The sequence below is a fragment of the Coturnix japonica genome, chromosome 2 (genome assembly GCF_001577835.2).
Source record: "Coturnix japonica isolate 7356 chromosome 2, Coturnix japonica 2.1, whole genome shotgun sequence".
Lineage (NCBI taxonomy): Eukaryota > Metazoa > Chordata > Aves > Galliformes > Phasianidae > Coturnix > Coturnix japonica.
The window spans coordinates 57,680,637-57,703,732 of record NC_029517.1 but is presented as its reverse complement, the minus strand read 5'-3'; the positions used below and the strand labels follow the sequence as shown (position 1 = coordinate 57,703,732).

General features: G+C 33.4%; 1 long non-coding RNA gene across 1 annotated transcript; it reads left to right on the top strand.

Annotated features, from left to right (window-relative positions):
- Positions 1 to 7,920: 7,920 nt before the first annotated feature.
- Positions 7,921 to 20,857, top strand: LOC116653040. The gene is made up of 4 exons (XR_004306433.1): positions 7,921 to 7,995; positions 18,183 to 18,306; positions 19,625 to 19,677; positions 20,721 to 20,857. It is a non-coding gene; the product is annotated as an uncharacterized LOC116653040 (long non-coding RNA).
- The last annotated feature ends 2,239 nt before the right edge of the window (positions 20,858 to 23,096 follow it).

The window sequence follows — 23,096 nt, the reverse complement described above, 5'->3', positions numbered from 1 at the left end:
ATGGATTGCAAGTGAGGAATGCAATATGTTTATTCTCTTTTGTCCAATAGAAGCACTAGACCTTTCACAACAAAGGCCCTCCTGTTCTGCACAGTATGCACTGGTTTTGACACTACAGTAGAGCTCCCTACCCATCTCTAATTCTGAATGCAGAGACTCTTTCTCAGCTAAGCAGCTGCTGAACACAACTGAAAATAAAATAGCTCCATTGCCATTCCTTTCTGCTTTCTCTGATCTGTTTGACAGGAAATGTGCTTGGAATCATCACTGAAACTAAACAATTTGCCACCACTCCCTCTTTAACAAACTCTTTTCTTTAAATGAAGCCAGCTTCATTCATGGTTAGAGTAATTCCAAGGCAGCAGACTTTAAACCATTATTTATAAGTGGAATGGAAACATTTTCAACATCGTAATTTTAAGATGGAGAAAAGCATAATGCAAAAAGTATTTTTTATGTCTTTTTAAATTGTTCATTTACCTCCACTCACTAGACAACAAAATTTTTAAACAGATATAATACCATGTTACACTGTTGGGTCAAAAAGAAAAAAAATTATTATATTTATTTTTATATATAGCTTATGATGTTTTGTGCCTTAGTTATCAGTGTCCTACCCAATAGGACAAAGACCTGAGATGACTGAGGTAGACGTGGAGGACGAATGACGTGGAGGACGTGGATGAAAAAACGTGAAAGTTTTTTTCATCATTATATTGAACAGTATTGGTAAATTTTATTTATTTTTTTTAGTTATAATCAATCTATTTAAAGTTTTATTGGAGAACTTAAAACTAAAGACAAATACATGGTTTATTTCATTTCAGTCCATAGCAGGAGTAGATCTGCTTTCAGAAAAGATAACATCAATAGCAACAATGCGTAGAAACTATATGAAACTAGATAAGCACAACAGAGAGATCAGAATAACACGCAGAATATGGTTAAACTCTCCAAAGAAGTTGACTTTTCTTCAGAATTCCACTGCCAGATATCAATCTTTTATCACAATAAAAAAGAATAATCTATCACTATCTTGAGATGTATAACAAATTTATAGCAAATTTATAATAATAAATATCATTTTCTCCTCCAAATTCCAACTGCTTAACATCTTGAAATATTTTAGGATTTGTTTTCCTTTCTTTTGCAAAATCATCTCCGAGATAAATTTAACTTTTTAATATCAGTTTTCATTAAGCAGATAAGAACAAAGGCTGTGTTTAGAATAAATGATTAAATGTAATTAAAATCGGTATTATTTAGTTGTAAAGAGTGTCAATGTTGTTCCTCAAGAATTTCAAAGTTTCTAGTTGCATCAAGTAAAATACTGTGAAATCTTTCTCTACAGTGTACATGTGCACCATATCTCAGAAAGGACTTCTGCAATTAGTCCATGTCTCTAGCACCTTTCTTACCACAGTATTTAGTATATTCCAGGTTCAAACAACAAAATATTCATTTTCTAGCCTTAATGTTACTTTGAACTTATATGAGCAGGATACAACACTGCTATGTGGAATTCTATGAGGAAATCCTGCAACATTGTTTTTAGGGTTTTGTTGTTCCATTACATTCTCCTATAATTCCCTTTTTTCCTACCGAAAGAAAATAAATGATCTATGTCTCTTTTGGAGTACTTCAAGTAACTCTGCAAATTTTCTTGGATGTCAGGGATAAGGTTTCTATACGTAAATGTGAGCAATTAATGACAGTTTTTTAATATCCAGAGATAACGTGATCAGAAATTGCTGTTGTACTCTTCCTGTTCTTTTTATAGCTTATAAGAGATATACCGAAAATGATACAACAAACTCAAATAAATCTTCCTCTGCACAGCCATTCCTAAACCTCCCTTTTAAATACACTGGTTGTTCTATTCACAAGTAGAAAAAGACAATTCAAGCACTAGAAAACAGTGAGGAAACCACTTTTTATTTACACTCATGCTGAATAGTAATTTCAGCTTATGCTCAATAACCATTTCACTTATCTGTTTGCTTAGGTTGTCATATCGTTGGAGAGATTTATTTTGTTTTTGCTTTCAACTAAAAGAGCTGTTCTCAAAATAGATCTATGTTTTACTGTACCATTGGCAAGTTAAAATTCAGACTCCCAACAACATCTTACCATTTTAATGTCAGTTACACTCATTTCAGCTATGTTTTTAAACAATATTTGACAACATTTTAATACCAGTCATAAACTTTAGCTAAACCAGCTAATGATGTTATATGTTGTACATGAAGAATCTTATTCTAAAAGACCTTGTCCTGGAGAGTTCTGTAATACCGTGTAAAGAAAAAAAAAAGAAAAAAAAAAAAAGGCATGTTGGTTACATGCTCTCTTTATGTCAATATGTCAATAGGCATCTCCTAAGAACAATTCACACAAAAAGAAAGTACCTTAACGGTACTTAATAACTCTCTGTTCTTGTACTTCATTCAAGGGTAAAGGAAGGATACTCCACTCAGGTGGAGTAGGCATCAACCAGAATTTTAACAGCAAAAATATAGAAAAAGTTAAAAGAAGAATAGAGGCTAAAATATTGTAATCAGCTTCATACCAATTCAGTAATTTTAATTCAGTGTTGCTCAATATGATCTCTAGCAGAGAACAGAATTATAGTGAATAACAATGGTGTATGAAAGAATGAAATTTTTGTACAATACAAGATGTTCTGCTCTCAATGACCAACAATAGAAGAGCATGAACTGTAGCTGTGCAACAATGCTATTGTTAAAGCTTGTTGTAAATGACTAACTCTCTAGTGATTTGAGCCAATGGCTTAGTGTTATAAAGCTGGCTTAAACATAAAGGCCTGACTGAATATGGAATTATGTCCCATAATCAGCCAACTTCAAAATAGATTTGAAATGGTTGAATTCTCAAAAGGAACAAAGGTGCCCACAAGCAGTATATCAGTGAAAGCTGTACAAAAACAATATGACAGAATGCAAAAATCTTAAATATATATATATTGCAAAGACATTGCATCAATTGCGAGCACCTTTCAAATTGTGGTATTCAGGAAATAAAATCTACCATGCCAACACAGATGTAAAGCTTAGAGTGATCTTTTAAAATTAATTAATTAAATAAATAATACACATGACATGAATACACTTAATAAAAAGTTTCAGCCCTTATATATGATTTACAATTCATAACTTGTAATATTCATATACTCTGACTCAGAAAAAAAAAAAAATTAAAAAAATGCAATGTTCATTTTTATTAAATGAGATCCATGAAGAGCAGGTAGAAATGTTCAAAAATGGAATCAGTGAAACTACCTACAAGATGAATTTATTCTGCAACTGACTAGAAGCTTTCATGTTAATAGATCTGTGTAGCTAAAGAGCATCAAAAATCAAGAGTCTGGAGGCCATCTATATTGCACATGTATAATGCAATTTTCTAGACAACTGAAATGATCAGATAATGAAAATGGTGAATAGAAGAATTCATTTCATGCTACGGGCATGTGTTTCTTGTGAAATTAACAAGAACCTGCATTTCTTACAGGTACTGTGGACTTATGGTCTTATGGACTTTTGATTTACTTTTTTTTTTTTTAATTTTGATTTACTCAATACTTTATCTACAGTGCATGTTCAATTTGACTATGAAGCCAGCTTAAGAACTTCCTAGTGTCTCTCGCACAGAGTTACTCATTCTCTCTGTACTTACAACTAACTGTCTTCTTTGTTATGTCAACACCAGTTTCTGAAGGACTACCCTTGTATGTGACCGTTGGAAAATGCAGTGATTAAGATGGCCCAGAATATAGATGTATACATTAATGACCTAAATGTCTGGCAAAACACTACTGAAATAAATGTATTTAGATTTTTGCATAAAGTTTTCTCCGGTAGTTGTAAATAAGTACAAGGAGTTCTACAAAGTTATCAGGTATGTTCCAGCAGAAACATTGTACTTCCTTGCTGAAATTACCGCTTCTCATTAAATGCATATGTATAACTTTTCCAGTAATATCTGCTCATTTAACAAAAATGAGTTTCAAAAATTACTTATACAGAGATTGTATCTATTTTTCTGCTCTTTGACAATGGCATGAAGTTTTTTTTCTAAGGTTTCACAGTAAGCGTATACAATAGTAAAGACTGCAATTTTCCTAGATCCCAAATATGAATTTTTACTATCACAGGCACCTGTGTGTACTTTACTTCTTTTACACGCTGGAAGTGTGGTAGAAATACTTTCTTAATACATAACCACTACTTTCACTGCAATATGTTAAACACATTCCCATTTCTCTATGCTATATGGCAAAGCAGACTATTCTTACCTCTTTGCGAGCCATCCTTAGGAATTTTTAAACCTTGTCCTGTTCCTGAGTACATTATTTAATCATCATGCCGAGTAAATCAGATTAGTTTGTGCTTACCTCAGTTTCCATGACTTCTAGTTTTGTGGCTGTTTACCATTATAATTACAAACAGGTTTGCATTCTTTGTTGGATTTTAGAGATAAAGACTGTACAGAGTTTTCTCCCAGTTGAAGTTACTGACCCCTTGGATTAGACTTAATTCTAATAAAATATTGTAAGGAAAATAATTATCTTCCAGCTTGTTTTCTCATTCTGAAAAAGGTAAGTTCATGAACTATTTAATAACTGATCTAAATTGACTTTCAAAAATATAACCTACATACACGTTTTTACAAAATATTTTCTTTTCAGCTTGCCTGACAGAATTTTTAATGCTGTTCCCCAAACTTAGAATTTTTAAAAATAGAAAGCAGCATTGCTTTTTCTATCTGATTTTGACTATATCTCAGCTATATAGCAATTGCTATCTACTTCAATAATTTTTACATTTCTACATTTGTAGAAGAATGAAATATTACTACTGGCTCATCATCATTCTATTCCTGTCTTACTTAATGAGCACCTTGTAAGTATATAGGTATATTAATTACATTAAAATCAAATCACTGGAAATTAGCTACAATTATAGCTGTCAAAGTAAAAACTGTACATTAAATGGTACAGAACCCTTATAACCACCATATTAAAAAGTAATTCTCTATTGAACCTAGGTAAGTTAATAATGACAATAGTATTTATTCAGTTTGTGCAGTGTAAATGGTACCTTTTGTCCCCTTCCAAGACTAATTGTTCCTCAAAGACTTAAAAGGCAGTTCATGTTTCAAATATACACACACAAGAAACTTATGTTGATTCTGGAAAATAGTTCAGGTGTTGTAGATAAAGTAATTCCTTATAAAGTATATTCTGCATATCTACTTCTACAAGCATGGATATCTAACTGATTTGTAAGTTTTGTGCCTTAATCAGCAAAACCATTGATGGTGTCTTAAAAAATAGTTTCCTTACTTTCAAGGCATATCTCTTTTTTTCATTGGAAGTCTTCATTTGCTTTCTGTTCATAGTTCGTGAGCTGTTTATGTAAATTACAATTTATATCGGCCTTCTCTCACATGCCTTCTATGAATTTATGTTAAACCATTTTTTTAAACAAAATTTTGTAGAACAGTTATTTCAGTTTTGCTTCTGAATGTTGTATTCATCTCCTCAGACGGAGTAATCCACTTTCCAATTGTCTGCTTTTCTAAGTTTCCTTTTTTCCATAGGTGATAATGTATGGTAAGAACGGTTTTGAACATATTTGTAGTTGCTTTGTCAAAGCATTGAACACTATCTGTTTGCTTTAATTAAGACATTTTTTGGACTTGATTTTGAGCAAGGTCATTTTAAACAATTTTCAGCCTTCAGCTTCTGTCTGTAAAAGAAGTATTTGCTGTATGTGACCTTATCAAGACATATGTTTACATGACCAATTAGTGTTACATTTTATTTTGAAAGATATGGATGTATAATTGAACAACACATACACACAAACAAACAAAAAAACAAAAAGAACCTACAACAACAACAAAACATTTTTTAACAAGAATTACTGGAAAATGAAATCATAAATCACAGACAAAAGAGATATTTTCATTTATGAGTCAGTATGAACAAGGCAACCTTTTCTGATAAATGATTGTACTTTCCTGCACTTCACCAAAATCACTAGGCTTCATCAAAAAAGGTATTTGCACTCTTTCTTACAAAGTTTTCCTTCTACAGATAATCTGGCTGCCCTCCATGGCAAGTTTAAAAATGCACACTGCATATAAAACTCAGAGGTGATGAAGGCTAGTAAAGCAGTATTTATCAACTTGCAACTATCAGATTGTCATTACATAAGTTCTCTAAGGTATAAATCAGACCATTTCATTAGCAATCATTTAAGTGAAGCAGGTATCATTACATTCTGCTCAGACCTATCTGACAGATGAGAGAATAGGCCTGTGAGTGAGCCATTTTGCTCATACCTGCCTTAAAGGAGAGCAGATAATGTATGAGATTATCATCAGTTCACAATAGACACTGTAACATATTCTTGTTGAGAACAGAAAATTCCAAGAAAACTATGTAGTCAAAAAAATAGATTAAATCTACTAGAAGGCACTGGAAACATTACTTTGTCTTAAATATGCTAGAGGTAGATCTTTTCATTATCAATAGTCATTAAATCAAATGAAAATGACACTTTTCATTTAATTGACCTTTAAATCATTACACTACTTTTGGAAAAAAAAAAAATTAAAAAAAAAAAAACAACCAAAAAACAAAACAAAAACAAAAACCAAAAAAAAAACCAAAAACCCAAGGTGTTAGTTTGGAAAATATCACTCGGTCCTTTAGCTAAGTATCAATTCAACAGATGATTAATATGTCTCCAACGGCTGTCCTCAGCCTCCATATCATGCCATCGGAAGATGAGAACAGAATTTTTCCTTCTCCCTTTACTCCTGTACCCAACAGGGGAACATAACTCTAAGTATAAATGTTATATGAAGTAATCATTTGTTTTTACCTGAAATTTTCAACCACGAAGGTATTTAGAAATGATTCACTGCAGTCTTAAACTTGTCTACTTATGCCCTACAGCACAATAGGATATACTGTAGTTATTCCTATGTTTTTTTGAAAATGATGATGCAGACAGTAAAATATTAAAGAAAATTATGAAAGCTCTATCGTATATCTGAATTATAGCTGCAGGAGAAACATTTAAGACCTGACACATTTTCTAGACTACAGCATAATTGGTATTTCTAAGAGCATTTTCATGAGTGTTTGTAGGATATACGAATTTTTGGGTTTAACCTTTTGTGACCTAGGTCTCCGGAAAACTTTAAAATGGAATTGCATGCTTTGTTACCACCTTTGATTTAGAAAGAGAAACAAACTGTCATGGTTTTGTAATTTTTGCTATTGGTATTCCACATCATGACATCATGTGGGGCACAAAGAAGAAGAACTACACATCCCAGAGGACCTCATGGTCAGAGAGGAAAATACATCATGGAAGTGACACTTTCTCTATCTCACTGCCTGGCAGCGGGTGTGCTTCCAAGCTGTGGTGCCTTCAATTTCAAAATTTCGGTCTTCTCGGTCTTCAGAAACCTCTCTCTCTTATTTTACTTGATTTATTAGCCTCATTTTCAATTAGATTGTATTATATTGTGTTATCTTGCATTCCAACATCATAGTTAGTAAAATAAGTTTTCCTCACGATGTATTTTTAATGTCCATATGAACTGTGTTTTGGCTTGCACCTAAAAAATGGAGGACTGCAACAAGTTTTACAAAACCTAATGATTCTTGGTTACTCTGGACTCACCCAGCTGATCCTGTGAATCTGCAAGTTTGGCACACTTCTCCCTTATCCTCAAGCTGGAGACCAGGCAGTCTTTCAGCCTGGGGGTACCTCTCCATTCCCCAGACGAAAAGGGCCTAAAATATCACATTGAACTATCTTGCACAAAAGGTTTCTATGGGAACTGAAGATCCACAGTAGACCAAAAAAAAAAAAAAAGAGAGAAAACAGCAACTGCCAGAGTGGATGAGGTAATGAGGCAACTGCTGTGACTACGCAGAGTTTCAGCCCAGGAAAAGTAAGTCTAGGGAGGGGAGAAACATGAGATATTCACATTCAAATAATTATTATTTGTTATAATTTGTATATATTTGTAATAAGTTATGAAATATGCTAGGGTATGAAAAGAAATTACTGAAATTACTGAAACTGTAGAAAGCAGAGGCTGAACGAAAACGCTATTTACTTAAAGAAGAGATTAATTACAAGTGAGGATGTGCAATCTTTGAATAGGTCAGGTTATAGGAGATGATAATCATGAGAGTAAGAAGATAAACAGAATTGACACAGGGGAAATCTGACCAACTCAGAGAGGCTGTGTAGTGAGCTAAAGGCAGGATGTACCAAGTACAACCGTAGTACTTAAATGGCACAGATTGAAAAGAAGAATGAGACTATGTCACTGGCTATTACATTTATTATTCTGATCAAAACCATTTATTGGCAGTTGCATACTTCATTGTTGAAGAAAAAATGCCTAAGAGCCAACAAAAGCTGCCTAACAATACTTTCAAGCAGTTAAAAAGCATTCACAGGCAACTCTTACTTGTTTTATCATGAAAATATATATGTATATATATTTATTAATTTTGTAAGTCATATGGAAAAAAAATGGAAAAAATGAATTCTCTACAGTAAGACATTCTGGCCCAAGATACTGGTCTTTTATATCAGAACAATAAACAAGAGGCCCTTGAACAGTAAAGGAAATTACCAATACAGGTCTCCACAATATATTAAAAGAAATAAGCAGTTTGTTTTTACTTGCAAAGAGAGTATTCCAAATTAAAAATGTTATTATACAGTAAAATTAAACATATTTAGCATCACCTTTAGAAAAAAAAGAAAAAGAAAACAACAACAAAAAATAACTTGTAATATTTATTTGCATTACATAAATATTTATAGCTGTAGACTAACCTGTAGCAGCTGTGTGAAGATATTTTGATTTCTTCCTGAATATATTTATTCTTTGATAAATATCTACTCATTCAGATGCATGTGGGGTTTTTTTGTTGTTTTTTTTTTTTCTTTTTTTCTTTTTAACCTCAGTGAATCTTTGCAGAAAGCAATCATGCAGAATAGGAAAATATCCTTTTTAATTTATAAAGATGATGATAAACTATCACCAAACACTAGAAATTTTTCCTTTTCTTCTCCTCTCACAAGAACAGAAAAATAATACACATTTCCCATTACTTCCTTGCTATTTAAAGCTCACAGGTATCTTATACTGGCACTATACTTTTCAAGTGACATAATCATTCTTCTTGTTTCTCTTTTGACTAACATATTGCTTAAGCTTCAGTGCACAAGTTACATTTCTTAAACACTACTAGTGGGTATTTGCATAGAGAGGTGGGGGCAGAATTCTCTCTGGAGTGACAGTAAAGAGTTCAGATATACCTTCAGTGCAGAAAGAAATGTTAAAAGACCACCATACGACTGAATGACAGCAATTAGAACACAAACTTATTCTGTCAGTTGACAATGGCAACTTTTATCCATGGCTATAAGGTTAAGTACACTGCCTTTGATGAAATGTCTAAAAAAAGTTAAAAGGACATGCTGGTAGCCATTGACTGAAAATGTATTCCTTCTGCTGAAATGTCAATAACCTTTCAGGCCAGATATTATTTTTTACATAAATGGATAAGACATTGCTTGAAAAGGAACTGTTGTTCAGTATATCAGCCATGCTATATTTCATTATTTATTACTTTATCAACAACAAGAAATTATTAAAAAAAATAAAAAATTATGAGATAGTGTTTTTGTTTGCTTTCCAATTCAGACAAACTTGCTATGATTTAACTGAAGAATAAATCAGAGAAGCATTGAAGACTTCTGCTTTAAATTACAATATGCCTCTGAAAATAACACTTTCTTTGTTTGAAAAAAAATATGACACTTCCAGCATGAATTAAAAAATACAATGAAAACAATCTGGCAAAGACTAGCTTTTGAAAAAGTAAGTAATTGCAACCGTGTTAGTGAAATAAAACTGTTTTGAGAATGTTAAAACTTGTGGGGTCTTTTGTTTGTTTGTTTGTGTTTGTTTTGTTTTGTTTTGCAATGAAATATAGGTTAGCTTAGCAGGAGAACTTCCACAGTGGAAAAAAATATATATTAAAGATAATCGCATGAATCACAGGTCTAGTAATTGGATTTGGAGTCTTTCAGTTTGAGGTCATGAGTTCAAATCCACTCCAATTTAGAAATGGCCAAAAGTTAATAGCAAGTAAAGGCCTTTTGTGACTTCTGTGTGAAATGATAAAATATCAATTCTTTCTATTGGATGAGTATTTATACCAGCAAAATAATAATAATAATAATAATAATAATAATAATAATAATAATAATAATAATAATAATAATAATAATAAAGTGAAAGATTGTGGACTTTTCCTTAGAAAAGAAAGATCAAGGATTGAGTCCATATAATAAAAAACAAAAAATAAAAAATCTATTCTTCTTGAGCACTTTATGGTTTGTATATATATATATATAGTGAGAGATCAGCTTTTGAAAATTAACAGTTGTTTTATGAGTTTTTTTACCATCTGACTGTTAGCTTCTCTACTTGTTTGAAATTAAGAACTTAGTCATTAACTAAATGTGATATCATATTTGTCATTGGAAAGAACCAATGTAGACAATTAAAACATGTACATTGGTGGTAAAAACAGGTCATGAGCATACACACAGATTGTGATCTCAACCCTCCTGCTTTTGAAAAGCAAGTTTAGAAATTTAGTGTGGAATGGAGAGTATAAACTCTGAGAATTACATTTCATTAGAAATTCACTGAAAAGAAATTGGAACCAGTTATTAAGTTATTCACTTCTCAGTCTTACCTGTTTTTATCTATGGAGGGATCAAAGGACAATGTCAACTTCCTTTCTGGCACTTAAAGCAAATACCTGAAGCATTTAAGGACTAAATACACAGATCCATTTTAAGAAAAAAAGAAGTCAGCAGCATTGTCCTCAATAATAACTATATTTTTATCACTCAAACATATCACTTTTTCAATGCCCTTTTAACAACTAGATTAAATCTGCTTGAGAGATAAGACATATGTTAACTACAGAAATACAGGGGGTTTGCTTTTCTTGAGATTTTGGTTAGTTGGAACCCTTATCTGTGAAATCCCTACAAACTCAGAAAGAAAATGTACCTTAAATAATCAATACAATTTTCACTCAAACTGTCAGTTGTGGATCTTTTTGCTCTAATAAGTTGTCTAAAGTATCTTGCAGGCTGTGTTATTCCTCTTTGATGTTACATCAAGTGAGAAAGATTAAAGCTTAGCTTGAATTTATCACCAATGACATTTCTGTGACTTTGGTCTATCAATCCTTTGTGATGGGAAGATGTCAGAACAAAGTCATCACAAATTATGTAATGTCACTCTACCTAAACCACAGTGCCAAATAAGCTGATCAAGCATACTTCCGTGGAGTCTATATTCCTCCATAGGTTACATTTATAGATACTTGCCTCTGATTTATAATTCTCCTGAGATGATGAAATTCACAAGGACCAAACCATTTTTAACTTGTTGTAACATATCTTGCATGATAGGTTGATCCTCTAATATACCAAATAACTTAAATTTCTAAAGCATATTTCCCCTCTTTGCTCTTTAAGGATTCATAAATTGTAGAAGCAGGTTCTCAAAATGAAAATAAAGTTGAAATACATAGGTTTCTCTGAAACTAATGCCTTCTACTTATTTCCAAGAAAACTATCAAGAGATACAAACAGGACAATAATACTATTTGATAGGGTAAACTCTCAGCAACAAAACAGTGTTTCTCAACACAGTCAGCACCATTAGTTATGCAATTTTGCCAGGGAAAAATGGGAGACTGCTCTGGGGGAGGTAGCCCACTGTTTCACAGCTGTTATGATGGTGCCATTGTTGGGAAAATGTTGTCTGAGCTGCTGAAATTTCACTGAGCTAATCTCCACTGTTTGGTCTTCATCAACATGCAGCAAGCATTGATGAATGTCAGTGGGTCCCGTTTCTCCAACTGGAGGAATTCAGTTCCACCCCTTTGCTTCATACACACTTCTATGTCAGACACAGTTTTGCCAGACTGCCCTCTGCTGCCATATGTTGCACAGCAACAAAATGGCATATTGGTGTGAAGGTTCAATCTCCACTACCATACCACCATTTGCCTCTGATGTCATGAGTCAATGTAATAAACTAGGAGGCATTACTTTTAAAGCAGACCTAGTAGCTCTGTGGGAGTTGATGAAAGATAGAGCTTCTCTGTAGTTTTTTCTCGTAACTTATTAGATATCCATCTCTTTCAGCATGAACCTAGAAAACTCTAACTGCTATACAAGACATTCAAATTAATTGCTAATGCCCAGTGTAAACTGAAATGATATACCTAAGTAGAATTTTTCTTAGTACCTACATTTTCAACTCATTTCCTATTATGTAATTGTTTTTTTTCTCCCAACTGATTTTGTCAAAACTACAGAAAATTATTTTGTAGTGCCACTTGAAATTATTTTACATTCATTGACTCTTAAGGCTCCAGAAACTATAGGTCTGTTATCTGAGTAATAGATCTGTTAATCCTCTAAGATTATGATTTGCAATATAGAATGGAGAATTTCAGCCTATGTACATTATTTTCTAATTTCACATGTCTTAAATGCATTTGTTGAGCTTTCAGACATTATTGCTTTACTGTTTTTCCTCATTTGTTTACCCATTCCTAGATAAACATCCTTAATCAGCTTTTCAAAGAGGAAGTGTTTTTAAAACAGTTCTGACATTGAAGCCTAATATATCTGCCTGAAGTACATACACATTCTAGATTCTAACACTGGTAGCAGTTTTAAAACAGTAATTTTAGCCAAATTACTTCCAATATAGCAAATAAATTTGGATCATTTTCCTTGATAGACTATGAGTATTAAAAAATTCACAATGTTTCAATTTCAGTTTAAAAGTTATGTTAATTACTTTAAATAAGCTAAGCATCAAAAAGATGTAATGAAGTCTTTTGTTTTATTAAATTATCTTGCATATATAACCATCGGAATGATGCAAATTAAACAACTAATATGTATTATTAATAGCCACTAGCTTTTAGAGATAGTAACACTTAGAGTGAGAAAATAGAGGGTCTGCCAGTAACCAGAGTTCATCTCAAAACTATCTTATCGGGCAATTTGTGATGTTGATTATTAATTTATATCTTTGTAAAATCTGAAACATAATTGAAAGCTCTTAATCTTTTTTTTTTTTTTTTTTTTTTTTTTTTTCTTCATACGTAGTTTATATCATAGAATTAAGTAATGAGCAAACATTATAACATCTGAGAGTAAAAATTAAAAAGAAAAAAGAAAAAAGAAGAGAGAGAACTTATATGTTGCCCAAAACTTAATATAAAATAAACACACAAACTTCTGAAGGATTAACAATAATATTACTTTTTTTTTTTTTCCGTCCTAATAATATGTATTTTTGTTCACCAGATTCTTCATGGAGCTACTCTGTACAGTAGTTTACAAATAAAATGACCAAAAATCTGAAGCAACAATCTTAACATCAAGAATGTTGGCCCATGTTGGCAACCCTTGTGTTACTATAACAAATATTATCTTAGATAATTGAAAATTTTTGAATTGAAAATTATTAAAATTGTGAAAAATAAAACATATTACTTTCTTCTTTATATATTAAACTACTACCTTAGGTCTTCAGCTTCTGGGGAATACTGTTTTAGAAGTGAAAGCAAGCAGAATTGGCAAAACTGCCCCTTTCTCACAGTATCAATGCTAAGGTACAAGAGATTTTCAGGTTAGAAGATTCCTCTGCTGTTGGCTGAGAAGGAATCATCTTTGAAGGTGCACTGAAAGCAAATCTGCAGGCATCTGGGTGTGTGCTGAAAAAAGAAAATGTTTTTGCCTGCCTTCAAATGTTGAATTTGAAAATGGGGAATTTTGGCAGACAAGAGAACAAAGTATGGAATAGTGGTCCTATGTCTGCCCTTCTTATGTGTATGCTGTTAAAATATTAGTTGTTACTTACAATAATTAACCATTTAATGTTCATAAGGAGGCAGCTTAAAATCCAAATGGTGAACAAAGGTATATCTAGTCAGCAAGACATCAGGAAATAGCTGTAGATAGATGGCTGTTATCATGGAAGTGGTAATAGCCTTCCCCACGCAGCATTGTATACTAATGCAGATTGCATCTCCTAGCTCTCTGTTCAGCTCCACTTCAAAAAAGACCACTTTTTCTCTGAGACACATAGTAAGATTTGTCATTTCTTGTGCCTCAGTGAACTAGAAAGATCAGATGATTTTTTAAATGTATTTCCAAACATTAGTGAACACCATTTTCAAGTAGTAGTAAAAGTAACTTCAGCAGAGATATAGAGTGGGAAAATGTTACATCATTGCTAGAAGGCCCAAGGACGTAAAGCAGCATGAGATATATCAGAGAAAACAAGATGAAGAATCATAGAATCATAGAATTACCAAGGTTGGAAAAGACCTCAAAAATCATCAAGTCCAACCAGAGCCTAACCATAGTACCCTAACTATAACAACCCTCTGCTAAATCATATCTCCGAGCACCACATCCAAACGGCTCTTAAACACATCCGGGGATGGCGACTCAACCCACTCCCTGGGGAGCCTATTCCAGTATTTAACTACCCTTTCTGCAAAGAAGTTCTTCCTGACCTCCAACCTAAACTTACCTTGGCTCAACTTGATGCCATTTCCCCTCATCCTGTCACCTGTCACCAGTGAGAAGAGACCTGCCCCGCTGTCACTATAAGCTCCTTTCAGATACTGGAAGAGAGCAATAAGGTCTCAGCCTCCTTTTCCCCAGACTAAACAGCCCCAGCTTCCTCAGCCTCTCCTCATAGGGCTGATTTTCCAAGCCCTTTGCTAGCCTCGTTGCCCTTCTCTGGACCTGCTCCAGTATCTCCACATCTTTTTTGTACTGTGGTGTCCAAAACTGAGCACAGTACTCAAGGTGAGGCCTCACTAATGCCGAGAACAGGGGCAGGATAACTTCCCTAGTCCTGATCATCACACCATTCCTGGTAAAAGCCAGAATGCCATTGGCCTTCTTGGCCATCTGGGCACACTGCTGGCTCATATTCAGCCGACTGTCCAACAGCACACCAAGGTCCCTTTCCATCAGGCAGCTTTCCAGCCACACCTCCCCAAGCCTGTAGGGTTGCCTGGGGTTCCTGTGACCAAAATGCAGGACCTGACACTTGGTAATATGGTAGGAAATATGGTATGGGCCTATGGTATGGAGTGTAGGACACTTGGTCCTACACTCATGCCATTAAGAATAAAGAAGTTCATGCGCATGCATTCAAAGGAAAGAGACAACTGAAGCTTGAGATTACAAAAATGAAAACAGGAAAGTTCCAGTGTTTTGTTTGTTTGTTTGGTTGTTGTTGTGGTTTAGCATAGGAATACCTTATAACAGACACTATAAACAGATCCTATATAGGCCCTCATTTCTCAGACTATTGTTCAGAAGACTATTTGGCCCCTTTCCATTAAAAATCATGAAGAAACAACAGGAGAAGGAGGATGGGAGAAGAGAGTCTGACAAAGAGAATTTTACAAGCCATTATTCATTACCTTTCCTTCATGAAACAAACTACCTATGAGAGCTGCCAAGAAAAAGAAAAACCATCCGGGGACAGGGAGAACTTCTATTTCAAAATGAGCAATCAAATTATCAGAGTCTCTCCACTGGAAAGCTTCAGTGGATGACTAACTGCTGCCTTCTGCTCATTACTTCTCTCAAAAGATGAATTGAGGTCCTTTGTATTCTCCGGTAACTGAAGTTTCCGTTTAGCCTTTTCTATTTTTAAGAAGTAGTTACAGATGAAGAGAAAATGTGCTGCAGTAATAGAGCCACATCAGGAAATATCCTCCTCAGCTGCTGTACAGAAACATTTGAAATGCCTTCTAATAGAATGCTGCTTGTCCCATAACATTTGTAAGTGACTGTGCTTCAAATGCAAATTTCTTCATTACACTGAATTGCATTAAATTTTGTAAGTACTCTGCTGAACATATCCCCTAGAAACAATTTGCTGAGAAAATAAAATGATGTGGTACGATGATATGCATCCATTAGATAATACCTGGAAATAGCTTTATAAACATAATTCATTTTAGTTGCTACTTAATGATTTAGTTTTAGTGTGTAGCTTATGGAATCAGGCATTTCAGTGCAATGAACTAGAATCATGTTCAGAGTTAGAAACTTTATTAGTTTGATTATTATGCCAAATCTGATGGGCACATGTAGATTTATAGAACTTGGAAAAAGTTGCAGTCCATTGACTATGCCCTTTTTCAGCTTCTAAAGGCACTTGCTAGAAGGTCATCTCAGCATTATTAGCAGTGGTTTTCTAGCCAGGGAGTAACTTATTAATAATTTTGATGGCAGGTAATAACAGGCAGATTTTTTCTGACAATGTCAAAATACAAAATGGGATGAGGCAACAAAGATGAAATCACTCACATTTATTAAAAAAACCTTATACAACATACTGAAAAAGGTGTTAAAATGGGATGGCAAAATCCCAGTACACCTAAATACATCCTAATTGATGAAATTCACCATCACTAAAAGCAGAAATGTGGTCTTCAAGGATTATTTGGAACTACAACAAATTTCTTCTTGACCTAGTATACTAGCAACTAAAATGTGCCATACAACAGTATTATATACAACTATCCTCTACAATGCCAGCACCTTCATGCTCAAACCTAATGCAAAATTCAACTAGCTAACTGTTACATACACACATGGAAAGATGAATAACCACTGCATACACTGTTTGGTTGGCAGAGTTCACACTAACCCAGTAATGAGTTTAAAAAAAAATAAAATAAATCAATAATAAAAACAGAAAATGCTCTAAAACAGAGCAGTTTTAATAGGAATAATGCAATAGTACATTATTTCCAATGTATACCTAAGGTCTGTCTTAAATGTAAAAACTTACTAATCAGATTCCTTTTTTCTGCTGTAAAAGGACTCTTAAAGGGCCCTAGGTAATGGGAACTGTAGCTGATACGAAATCAAAAATTTGATCTCTACAAAAGAAAGTATGAAAAATCAATAAATCGAACCTGGATTATATTAACACTGACAAGAAAACCAAACAAAACAAGAGCATCCTATTAATTCATTTTTTGTTCATTCAGGCTTTTGGGAGATGGAATATTCTTGCAATGAAAGCATTACTTCTAAGTCACTCAGAGTATAAATTGTACAATACCGTGTGAATGTATCATATCTTTCAGAGCTGAAAATTTTGGGTATTTCTCAATTCCGTGCTTACTGTCTCCCAAAATGTCCTCTCCTCACCTCACTCCTGTGCCTAACTTCTGACCTCTTGTCTACTAGCTAAGTTTCTGTAAACACTATAAAACTGTCCAGAAACTGCAAAGGAAGAATCATATTGCACATTACTTGAATAGCATTAATTTCCATATTAATTTTTCTTATTACTATAGAGAACCTAGCTCATTTCAGTGCAGAACAGCAACCTGCACATTCAATTATTACACAAGAAGTTTGCTGGATCTGACTACAGTTAGGAAGTACAAAACCCTCAAGAGCACTTTCCTTGGAAAACAAAAGTACATTAATTTTAATAAATAAAATGTTTTGTAGTCTGAAACAGTATTTACAGTTGAATGGTTGGCTTATTTCACATGTAAAATTGTTCCATTTAGTTACCATGAGACTTAATTCCTTTTAAAAAGTGGATAGAAACCTGATTACTGAGGGACATTCCCTCCACCTCAAAATACATAGCCCGTTTTCAAATATCACAAGAACAACTGTGAGAGGTAGCAAATGCAGCTGATGACTCTAGCAGAGATTTTTGATTAACAGGGGGAGATAAGCTGTTATTCCTTCATCTGCTGGATGAGAGTTTATTTAATTGTGATAGGCATCTGACAGGTAACACAATGATATTGAGAGGCACCAAAGTATAATTATCATGAATGTTGGTGAAAGTATTGCTTCTTGTTAGCACAGCAATAAAGAATTGCAAAGTAGAAGTTCTTGAAAGCTACACATTACTCTCATGCTCTCAAATATTTAGAAATGTTACCTTACCTACAAGACAGTGATTATTTTTTCATTAATACATTTTTTTTTATTTAGAGCCATTCTTCGAATCATAGAATCACAGTATCACATAATCATAGAGGTTGGAAGAAACCTCTATCAAGTCCAACTCTTTGCTAATGCATGTTCACTACAGTTGGATACACACGAAAGCATCCAGGTGGGTCTCCGCAGCTTTCCTGAGCATTCTGTTCCAGAGCTCTGTCACCCTCACAGTAAATAAGTTTATTCACGTTTGCGTGGAACTTCCTATGTTTCAGTTTGTGCACATTGCCCCTTCTTTGTTGCCCTGAAAAGAGCCTGCGCTTAACCATTTTACTCCAACACATTAGATATTTATAAATATGAAAGAGATCTGTTCATCCATTTGTAAGATACAGTTTCGGAAACCAACATGTCCTAAAATAACTGGTTATCTCACTGAATACTTGAGAGTTTCTTCGCATACACCCAGCTGTTCTAAAAAATCTCTTCTTCTGTCCTTAGGGTCAGGAAATAATTCTGATGAGAAAGAGAGATCAAAAAAGAATTTGCAGGGACAGAAACTGCATGTATAAGCAAAGAGACACAATAGAAACAACTCCTCTTTTGCTCCATATTCTTGGGTTATTGATTTTTAGTACGAGACAATTTAGTTAAACAAATCTTGCACTATAGGACAGTATACAGAAGTAGTTTCTAAGAGAGAACTCTCACGAGACAAAATGACAGATATTGTGTCACTTGGAGTTATTTTTTTCCTGTTTGGCATTACCATCAACACCTAGAAATCTTATCTGAGAAACAAAACAAAACAAAATAAAAACAAAACAAAAACAAAACAAATAAAATTAAAATTTTAATTTTACTTTTACAACTTGTTAATTTTCTTGACTGTTAGGGGAAGCGAACAAGATAATATTAGCCACAAATCTGTTGATTCCCATAGTGATGATGACTCAGTGTTTTTTGGTAATTGTAAATATGGAAATTTCGTTCAGAGGAAAAGCTACAAAAATAAGGAACACTTTACTAAAAGGTAATGTAGATAGTTTCACAACTGAAAGGAACACACAAACTGAGTACTGAATGGTATAAGGATATTGTAGAAATGTTTACTTCCCTGAAAATCTTTAAGTATATTTTTTATAAACATTTTGCAGTTCCTTTATTTCACTGCCCTCTAAAGGGCAAGTTCTGTTCTCCTTAAACACAGTACAACTGCACAAAGCCTGTTTATATTTCAAAGTATAATCTTTAGAATCTCAAACATCATTCTTCAAGGGCTTGTCCGTGGTACCATTAGGACCCTGTACTGAGACAAGCATCTAGATTTTAGCAATTACAGGAACTACAGCTTTGGATATCTGTAGTGAATTGATAATTATATTGGGCACAAAAGTACAAAGGAGTTTGCATGAGATATTATTGCATGAAGAGGTGGCAACTACAATCATTATCTATTCTAACTATCTTTTACTCACATTGTGCTTCTGCAGCTAAAGAGATTCTAGAAAATAGATCTCCCAGCTTCCCTCTTTGAAAAACCAATGTAAGTATCATGTTTAATTAAAAGAGCACTACTAGCTATACTACTGTTTTTTCACTATTGCATGTGAAACAAACATTGCTGAATACTGATTTTCATATAAAAATGTATATCTCAAATTATTGGTGTCATTTTACAGTCACAAATAAGTGGGTTAAAAAGGAATGCCACTGAAGTTTTAGAAGGTAAAGCTTTTCTTTGCCTTCTAAAGGGCACATTCAGTTCTCCTTAAGCACAGATTTGCTGCCCAAATGCCTGTTTATACTTCACTGTGCAATCTTTAAAATCAGGTTTCATTCTATTCACCTCTACAGAACAAAATACAGTCATTCTGGATTCCATGCCTTTCTTAACATACTTTACATATATTTTTCTGACATACACACTTATTTAGACAAACATTAATAAAAACAGAAAAATGCAGCAGGTGAGGAAGTATGTTTTTACTTTACTGAAAAGAATATTAATATTTCTTACGTAATTAAGCACCTTTAACCTTCCTCCTGTAACTGTAACAAATAAACAACATTTTAGATTTTAAATATTATAACATTTAAAAATAAATCTAGACATTTCTGATCCACTTAATTCAGTAGTTTTTTAAAGGAGGCATTTAAAGTTTCCTAGAGGAGGTTTATTTCTGACTTTATCTACCAATTAAAATTGGAAATGGAAGTCCAGAAGGTATGGGGAACAGGGAAGGATCTGAACACCAGTTTCTTACTATGGAGAAAAATATATGAATATATATCCAAAGCACTGAAAAAAGTTGTAGGATGAAGCTAGTGCCTATGCAAAATAATCCATGCTGAAAGACTACTGATTTACTCACATCAAAACTTAACAAAAACTGCCATCTAGAGGCAAATGATAACATACTGCTTACATACAAATGAAATCTTTAGGGCTACAAAACATTACACACAGGATATAGTAGCTTCTCTACCCTCCATGAAGGCAAATGTGCACCTATATCAGTTAATTACCATATTTTCTCTTTGATTTACACTTTCCCCATAGGTCACGTTATACTTTTCCTATTTCAGGACAATAAATCTTGCTATCCTCCTAACTATGACTGATGAAACAGGCAATTCAACATCCCGAGAGAATAACATGTAATAGTCAGGTGGGTATGCAGTTAAATCAGTACTGAAATATAGTGCACACTTCTGTAGGTGGGTCAGTACTATTTAAATTTGGGCAAAGTATTTAAAATTTACAAAATGAAAATTAAAAATAATAATAATAATAATAAATCAAAAGCAAATCTTGTGGAATTTTAGTTACATTTTTGCATTGGTAGTAACAAATTCTCCAGGATGGCTGTGGCAAAAGAAGAGGACAGCTGCCTAGCAGAAGTAGCCCATAAACTGTATTGTTACCATGAAAAGCAAGGCCTGGATCTGTACACATGCTGCCTAGCTGATTGTCTCCCACAGTATCAATTAACTGTCAATTAGCTAAAGTACTAATGTTCTAAATAATTCAGAATGCAGCTGTTTGCCTAGAAATTAGCAGTGGATGCAATATGAAAATGCTCAACTATTTTAAGCAGTGGCAGTATGGCATATTGTTACGTAATGCTTCTCATTAACTACCAAGAATATGAATATAATATCTGTGACATATCTGTTTCCCTTCCAATAATTATTAAGTTCTCCTGCATATGGGAAAAGAACATTGTACAAAATAAATAGCTATATACTTCTTATTTCAGTGTTTTCAAATTCAAAATGCTACCAGATAAACTTTATGTCACTAAACCTAACCCAGATTTAATAAAAATTTGCAGTAAGATAAAGCACTGTACCATGAAGAGAATAGAGACAACAAACAGTTTTGATTTACATCTTTATCCTCAGAATACCCAAAGAACACATAAAATTGTTTCCTTAAAGTCCTGAATTGAATGGAAAGATACAACTGTTGTATGTTTACAGGTATGCAGACTAAGAAAAATTGCTTTTTATTAACCTAACACTTAAGTTTTCGCATTTTTTTTCTTTGTTATATCATTGATGCAGCTGTTTATAAAAACTCAAAATCTGAATATCAGTCAGCCACAGTTTTTGAATGTGAACTTTTGACTCAGAAAATAATGAGAATATATGTCAACTTTGAATAGTAAGAACAAACAGAGAGCTTTTTTTGGTGTTTGTTGTTGTTATTGTTTGGTTTGGGTTGGCTTGGGGTTTTTTTGGAAGTTAAAGATTGAAATGTGCTAAAGATTGGGCAGAAGACATTATAGTAACCTGTAACCACAATGCTTGCACTGTTTTCCATGTAACTCATATTCTCAGCATCTTCATTTCATATCAATACAGACAAAAAACACTGATAAACCACCAGGAAAATATAAAATCCTGCTTGAACAATGCTTATTGCCTTGTATCTATGATTAGAATTAAAACTTATACATAGAAATGTTTTCAAAAGCCAGCAGCAGATGATATATCTGTATCAATTTCATCAGCACCAACAGCTGGCTGATATAATGCATACCATGATCTTTTCCTCCTTCACAGGCTCTGCCTGGTCTCTTTCTAACATTCTGCCCACACCAATCATCTAATTTAATACTCTGCCTCTAAGGTAATGTGCACTACTGGTCTTGCTTTATCACAAGAGCAACATACTCCATAATTTAGACTCACATGACTCCATTCTGTATGTGGGCATTTTGCTTCTCCATTTAACTTCCAATGAAACATCAAGGTAAATTCAACCATGGTAAAAAACTGATTCAGCTATTCCGTGTCTAGTATATGAAAAGAATATTGTTGTCCCACCTCTCGCATATTTTCCTTTTCTCCTTTTTCATTATTGCAATATTGTTGGTTTGTTTTTTTTTTCAATAACAGTATATTTTCATTCTTCATTCTTTATCACTACAAAACTTCCTTGATGTTTTGCATTTCAGTTCACTTTGTTTCCTTTCATTTTATTTTATTTTATTTCAGTATTAATATTTTTTTCTTTTTTTTTTTTTTTTTCAGTATTAACACCTTCAGCATTCCAGATTTCAAATCCAGCCTCTGTCTTTTCCCTTGCTCTCTTCCAATCTAAACCTGTATTGTCTTACCTACATTCAACCTGATTTTTTAACTATTACTTGCCACCTGAATTTATTTGGAAAAGGTATCAGAACTAAGAACTTACTTCAAACTTAATTTTAGTAGAATTTTTTTCACGTCACTACTGGACACATTAAAAATCCTACACTAAGAAGTTAGTAAAGCCACTAATGATTACATGATCAATACATTTTGCCCTGTCAGCTCATGTTTGTCCTTGTTGTATAATGCTTGTTGCAAGGGCAAGAGATCCACATTCATCTACTTAATCCATTTAATACAAAACTAATATCTTGCCAGTATTCAGATAACAGCTAACAGAGACATAAATGAACTGATCGTAAG